We start from the raw sequence: 7,409 nt of genomic DNA, 5'->3' as shown, positions 1-7,409 counted from the left end.
ACATACCATATGGATTGAACCCATCGGTTGATATCGCAATCGCTACGCTCCTCGGGTCACCTTTCAGTGGAAATTTCTTCACAAAGTTCTTCCATGCAGTACCATCCGACGGATGTATCATCTTGTCGGTGTATCTGTTTCCTTCCACGGCCCACCTCATCTGCTGGGCAGTATCCTCGGTCATGAAGAGCCGCTGGATCCTCGGTAGAACTGGAAGATAGCGGAGGATATTCTTGGCAACCGTGGTCCGCCTCTTCCGACCATCACCATTGCGGTCTACCTCAAAGTACCTAGAGGAATTGCATTTGATGCAATAATTTGTGTCAGCGTGCTCCTCTACGAATAGCATGCATCCCTTTGGACAAGCGTGTATCTCGCTGAGATGACATCTTAAGGTCACTGAGCAATTTGGTCGAATAGTAGAAGTTTTGCGGCAAGAGGTGCCCTTTCGGCAGAAGGCTGCCTACGATGACCAGAAGTTCATCGAACCCATCTCTGCACAAGTTCCTATGGCACTTCAAGGCCATAAGGCGAGCGATGGCATCTAGTTGGGTAACCTCTGTATTTTCATGTAGGGGTTTCTGCGAAGCAAACAAAGCCTCATAATACTCCTTTGTGTTTTCCTCCGGGTCCTCACTTGTCTCCGCATCCTGAGGTGTCTCCACCTCTACATGAGAGCTTTCAGGCACATTACCATTAGCCAAGTTTTCTAAGCACCTATCAAAACCAGTGTCATATTCCCCCTAGGTTGAATCGCCGCACCTCCGTCCTAGCACCTGCCTTTGCCATTTCCCCAGGGTAAGTCCAAATCCAGAAGTACGGTGTGAACCCAAACTTGATCAGGTGCATACTCATAGTTTCCTTGTCCTGTGCCTTTCGGTTAGCGCACTTACTACAAGGGCACCAAACACTTATAGGTCTGCTAGGGATGGCAAACGCCCTATCCACAAACTGCTCGGTCTTTTCTCCCCATTCATCAGTATAGTTCCACTGACTGATTCTGCCATCGTACATCCAGCCACGATTATCCATCCTCTAATCAGCAACAAAACAGACGAACATAGCATTTATATATCAAATAGGAAATAAATGCATCATATATTTATTTATTTTACGCGTGCATCAACCTGAAACTCTACTAGGTGGGCTCCTAGCAGCCGCCGGATCCGTAGATTGAGTACGTTCTCCCAGCTCTACCCCGATCCGAGACAGAATTTCGGCAGCACCTCCCCGCTGCTCTCCCGATACACGTCTCGGCAAAAAGCCGAGAGGGGTGTGCATCCGGAGAACAAGGGGGAGGCGCTACCGAAATCCTGTCTCGGATCAGGGTAGAGCACGGAGAACGTACCCAACTACGCATCCGCCGGCTGTCCCGATAAATGCCGTAAGAGTTACGGTTCATAATATGCGAGACCACTAATGCATATTTATCCGTGTAACCCTTACGGTCGGGAAGAGACGCCTAGGTATCGCGACAGACTTGGTGATCTAGACACAAAGAAAACCCTAGGTACAAGAGAGGCGAACGGATTCTCACCCTCGAAGCGTGATCGACTGCCGGTGAAGAAGATCAACGACCCTCCGCCAAAGTCCCCTCCGGTAAAATGGTCCCCTTGAGCAATGCTCCTCAAGCACCCCGACAACGCCGGCCCCTGTGTCCACCTCAAAACATCGTCTGCATAGCGAGAAAAGTAATTAGCGACAAAAGATCATTTGTTTGCTCTAAATCCCACTATTGTAAATACAATATTTCTAATAAACTGTGCCTATTTTTCTATACTAAAATATTTTCTCTAAATCCCTATTTTCTCTAAATCCCTATTTGTTTGCTCTAAATCCCACTTTCTAAAATATTTTCTATACTAAACTACCCAATTTTTCATGCATATTTATTGTAACTACTAATTAGCATGCATAATATTTTTTAACTACCCTAAATACAATAAGTAATATGAAAATTTCAAAAAAAAAGAGGCACATACCTTGACTCTCCTCAGGTGGTGGCCGGCGCGGGAGGCTGCGGGTGAGGTGGTGGTGGCGGCTCGGGTGGTGGCGAGTGAGGTGGTGGCGGCTCGCTCGGGTTGTGGCGAGCAGGGGAGCAACAGCGGCGGCCTGCGTGGGCAGGGGCAGGGGCGGCCCAGGCGGTGGCGGCTGGCCGGAGGGGCCGGCAGCGGCGGCTGCGTGGGCGGTGGGGGCTGGCGGCGGCTGGCCGGAGGGGCAAGGAGCAGGAGGTGGGCGGCTCGAGGGGCGCGCAGAGGAGCAGGAGGCAGGGCAGGGGCGGCCCAGGCGGTGGAGGCAGGGCAGGGAAGGGGCGGCCCAGCGGCTGCGTGGGCGGCGGCTGGCCGGAGGGGCGGAGGGGGCGGCTGGCCGGAGGGGCGGAGGTGGGTGGCGGCGCTCGGCGCGTGTGGGAGGAGGCAGGTGGGGCATGCGCATGCTCGATCTGGCCAGATACACCTGGTCGGATCGATGCTGTTTAGGGTTAAGTCGCGGTCTTTGCCGTGCGCAGGACTTTGCCGTGCGGCAGAGAATCTTTGCCGTGCGGAAAGGACTTTGCCGTGCGCAAAGACCCCTTTGCCGTGCGGCCAAGCCTTTGCCGTGCGCAAATGAGCCTTTGCCGTGCGGCAGGCCTCTTTGCCGTGCGCTTACGCACGGCAAACATTTTTTTTTATTTTTTACCATTTAATTATGAACAACATTAATTAGTATTTATAATTATACTAAACCTGTTTTTTCAACATGTGTATTATTTATGAATGTATGTATCATGGTTTTCAATGAAAAAGTATATTGTTACATGTCACGCGGAGAAATCTAGGGGGGTAGACCCGCCGGGGCACACGTTCCGCTGTTTTGGGGGAGGAGGGGGATAACGACCGCCGGAGCACCGGAACCCCACCAAACCTTGCATGTGGACCTATGATATGTGTCAAAGTGTGGTGCAAGGTCTAATGGTGCAAAAGTAGCTCCCCTAAACCCTAAACCCTAAACTGGGGAGGCTTCGAGCCCTAAACCCCTCTAAATCCCTAAACCACGACGCCGGAGCTGCAGAACCATGCATCATAAACCCTAACCCTAAACCTATACCTAACCATAAATACTTACCTTTAACCTAAACCCTAGCCCTAGCCCCTAAACCCTAGCCCTAACCCTACACCTAACCCTAACCAGTAGATCAGGCACACCGTCGATCGTGTGATAATGGCTCTAGCTGCGGGTATATATGTGCCAAAGGGTCCCAATCTTGGTTCTCCATGTGTATATGTACTAAACAAACCTAAAAGAATGAAAAGTTACATTGGTGCACCCTCGCGCGGAGAAATCTAGGGGGGTAGACCCGCCGGGGCACACGTTCCGCTGTTTTGGGGGAGGAGGGGGATAACGACCGCCGGAGCACCGGAACCCCACCAAACCTTGCATGTGGACCTATGATATGTGTCAAAGTGTGGTGCAAGGTCTAATGGTGCAAAAGTAGCTCCCCTAAACCCTAAACCCTAAACTGGGGAGGCTTCGAGCCCTAAACCCCTCTAAATCCCTAAACCACGACGCCGGAGCTGCAGAACCATGCATCATAAACCCTAACCCTAGCCCTAAACCCTAAACCTATACCTAACCATAAATACTTACCTTTAACCTAAACCCTAGCCCTAGCCCCTAAACCCTAGCCCTAACCCTACACCTAACCCTAACCAGTAGATCAGGCACACCGTCGATCGTGTGATAATGGCTCTAGCTGCGGGTATATGTGCCAAAGGGTCCCAATCTTTGGTTCTCCATGTGTATATGTACTAAACAAACCTAAAAGAATGAAAAGTTACATTGGTGCACCCTCGCGCGGAGAAATCTAGGGGGGTAGACCCGCCGGGGCACACGTTCCGCTGTTTTGGGGGGAGGAGGGGGATAAGGACCGCCGGAGCACCGGAACCCCACCAAACCTTGCATGTGGACCTATGATATGTGTCAAAGTGTGCTGCAAGGTGTAATGGTGCAAAAGTAGCTCCCCTAAACCCTAAACCCTAAACTGGGGAGGCTTCGAGCCCTAAACCCCTCTAAATCCCTAAACCACGACGCCGGAGCTGCAGAACCATGCATCATAAACCCTAACCCTAACCCTAAACCCTAAACCTATACCTAACCATAAATACTTACCTTCAACCTAAACCCTAGCCCTATCCCCTAAACCCTAGCCCTAACCCTACACCTAACCCTAACCAGTAGATCAGGCACACCGTCGATCGTGTGATAATGGCTCTAGCTGCAGGTATATGTGCCAAAGGGTCCCAATCTTTGGTTCTCCATGTGTATATGTACTAAACAAACCTAAAAGATTGAAAAGTTACATTGGTGCACCCTCGCGCGGAGAAATCTAGGGGGGTAGACCCGCCGGGGCACACGTTCATTGTTTTGGGGGGAGGAGGGGATAACGACCGCCGAGCACCGGAACCCCACCAAACCTTGCATGTGGACCTATGATATGTGTCAAAGTGTGATGCAAGGTGTAATGGTGCAAAAGTAGCTCCCCTAAACCCTAAACCCTAAACTGGGGAGGCTTCGAGCCCTAAACCCCTCTAAATCCCTAAACCACGACGCCGGAGCTGCAGAACCATGCATCATAAACCCTAACCCTAACCCTAAACCCTAAACCCTAAACCTATACCTAACCATAAATACTTACCTTCAACCTAAACCCTAGCCCTAGCCCCTAAACCCTAGCCCTAACCCTACACCTAACCCTAACCAGTAGATCAGGCACACCGTCGATCGTGTGATAATGGCTCTAGCTGCGGGTATATGTGCCAAAGGGTCCCAATCTTTGGTTCTCCATGTGTATATGTACTAAACAAACCTAAAAGAATGAAAAGTTACATTGGTGCACCCTCGCGCGGAGAAATCTAGGGGGGTAGACCCGCCGGGGCACACGTTCCGCTGTTTTGGGGGGAGGAGGGGGATAACGACCGCCGGAGCACCGGAACCCCACCAAACCTTGCATGTGGACCTATGATATGTGTCAAAGTGTGATGCAAGGTGTAATGGTGCAAAAGTAGCTCCCCTAAACCCTAAACCCTAAACTAGGGAGGCTTCGAGCCCTAAACCCCTCTAAATCCCTAAACCACGACGCCGGAGCTGCAGAACCCTGCATCATAAACCCTAACCCTAACCCTAAACCCTAAACCTATACCTAACCATAAATACTTACCCTTCAACCTAAACCCTAGCCTTAGCCCCTAAACCCTAGCCCTAACCCTACACCTAACCCTAACCAGTAGATCAGGCACACCGTCGATCGTGTGATAATGGCTCTAGCTGCGGGTATATGTGCCAAAGGGTCCCAATCTTTGGTTCTCCATGTGTATATGTACTAAACAAACCTAAAAGAATGAAAAGTTACATTGGTGCACCCTCGCGCGGAGAAATCTAGGGGGGTAGACCCGCCGGGGCACACGTTCCGCTATTTTGGGGGGAGGAGGGGGATAACGACCACCGGAGCACCGGAACCCCACCAAACCTTGCATGTGGACCTATGATATGTGTCAAAGTGTGATGCAAGGTGTAATGGTGCAAAAGTAGCTCCCCTAAACCCTAAACCCTAAACTGGGGAGGCTTCGAGCCCTAAACCCCTCTAAATCCCTAAACCACGACGCCGGAGCTGCAGAACCATGCATCATAAACCCTAACCCTAACCCTAAACCCTAAACCTATACCTAACCATAAATACTTACCTTCAACCTAAACCCTAGCCCTAGCCCCTAAACCCTAGCCCTAACCCTACACCTAACCCTAACCAGTAGATCAGGCACACCGTCGATCGTGTGATAATGGCTCTAGCTGCAGGTATATGTGCCAAAGGGTCCCAATCTTTGGTTCTCCATGTGTATATGTACTAAAAAAACCTAAAAGAATGAAAAGTTACATTGGTGCACCCTCGCGCGGAGAAATCTAGGGGGGTAGACCCGCCGGGGCACACGTTCCGCTGTTTTGGGGGAGGAGGGGGATAACGACCGCCGGAGCACCGGAACCCCACCAAACCTTGCATGTGGACCTATGATATGTGTCAAAGTGTGATGCAAGGTGTAATGGTGCAAAAGTAGCTCCCCTAAACCCTAAACCCTAAACTGGGGAGGCTTCGAGCCCTAAACCCCTCTAAATCCCTAAACCACGACGCCGGAGCTGCAGAACCATGCATCATAAACCCTAACCCTAACCCTAAACCCTAAACCTATACCTAACCATAAATACTTACCCTTCAACCTAAACCCTAGCCCTAGCCCCTAAACCCTAGCCCTAACCCTACACCTAACCCTAACCAGTAGATCAGGCACACCGTCGATCGTGTGATAATGGCTCTAGCTGCGGGTATATGTGCCAAAGGGTCCCAATCTTTGGTTCTCCATGTGTATATGTACTAAACAAACCTAAAAGAATGAAAAGTTACATTGGTGCACCCTCGCGCGGAGAAATCTAGGGGTAGACCCGCCGGGCACACGTTCATTGTTTTGGGGGAGGAGGGGGATAACGACCGCCGGAGCACCGGAACCCCACCAAACCTTGCATGTGGACCTATTCTATGTTTCAAAGTGTGATGCAAGGTGTAATTCACCAAATGGTGCATGGCATGGATCCCCGGTCTGACATTCCTCACCTTCGGGCGATAACACTTAACAGATTCCTGGACGTGTACGGTAAAGTGTCCCGCCGCGGGTATATCAGGGGCTAGACTGTGCCAAAGGGTGCCACACATGGTTTTCCATATGTCCATGGACTAAACAAACCTAAACCTATGAAAAGGTATATTGGTGGAACCTCGCGCGGAGAAATCTAGGGGGTAGACCATCCGGGGCCCACAGACAGCCGTTTTTAGGGGGGGAATGACCCCCGGAGCACCGGAATGCCACCAAAACTTGCAACTGGACCTAAAACCTAACCCTAACAAACCTAAAAGAATGAAAAAGTACATTGTGCACCCTCGCGCGGAGAAATCTACGGGGGTAGACCCGCCGTCCCGCTGTTTTGGGGGGAAGGAGGGGGACGGCCGTCGGAGCACCGGAACCCTGATATATGTGGGGGATGAGCATGGAGACTAATTTTGTATTGCACATAGTGTAATAAATAGTCATCAAAAAGAAAAACTAATTAACAAAATAAATATAAGTAGTAGATGAAATAAAATAGTTAGAAAAACAAATAAAATGTATATTGGCGCACGGCAAAGGGAGCAGCGCACGGCAAAGGACCCTTTGCCGTGCAACTGGTCTGTCTGCACGGCAAAGGGGCGGGACACGGCAGTGCCCAGGCCTTTGCCGTGCATTGTTTCTTTGCCGTGCGGCTTGCAGGGACTTTGCCGTCTTACTATCTTTGCCGTGCGCTGCTCCCAGACTTTGCCGTGAGATACTGCTTTGCCGTGCGCCAAGTCT

Source organism: Lolium perenne, chromosome 5 (assembly GCF_019359855.2).
Source record: "Lolium perenne isolate Kyuss_39 chromosome 5, Kyuss_2.0, whole genome shotgun sequence".
Lineage (NCBI taxonomy): Eukaryota > Viridiplantae > Streptophyta > Magnoliopsida > Poales > Poaceae > Lolium > Lolium perenne.
This window is presented reverse-complemented; position numbering follows the sequence as displayed.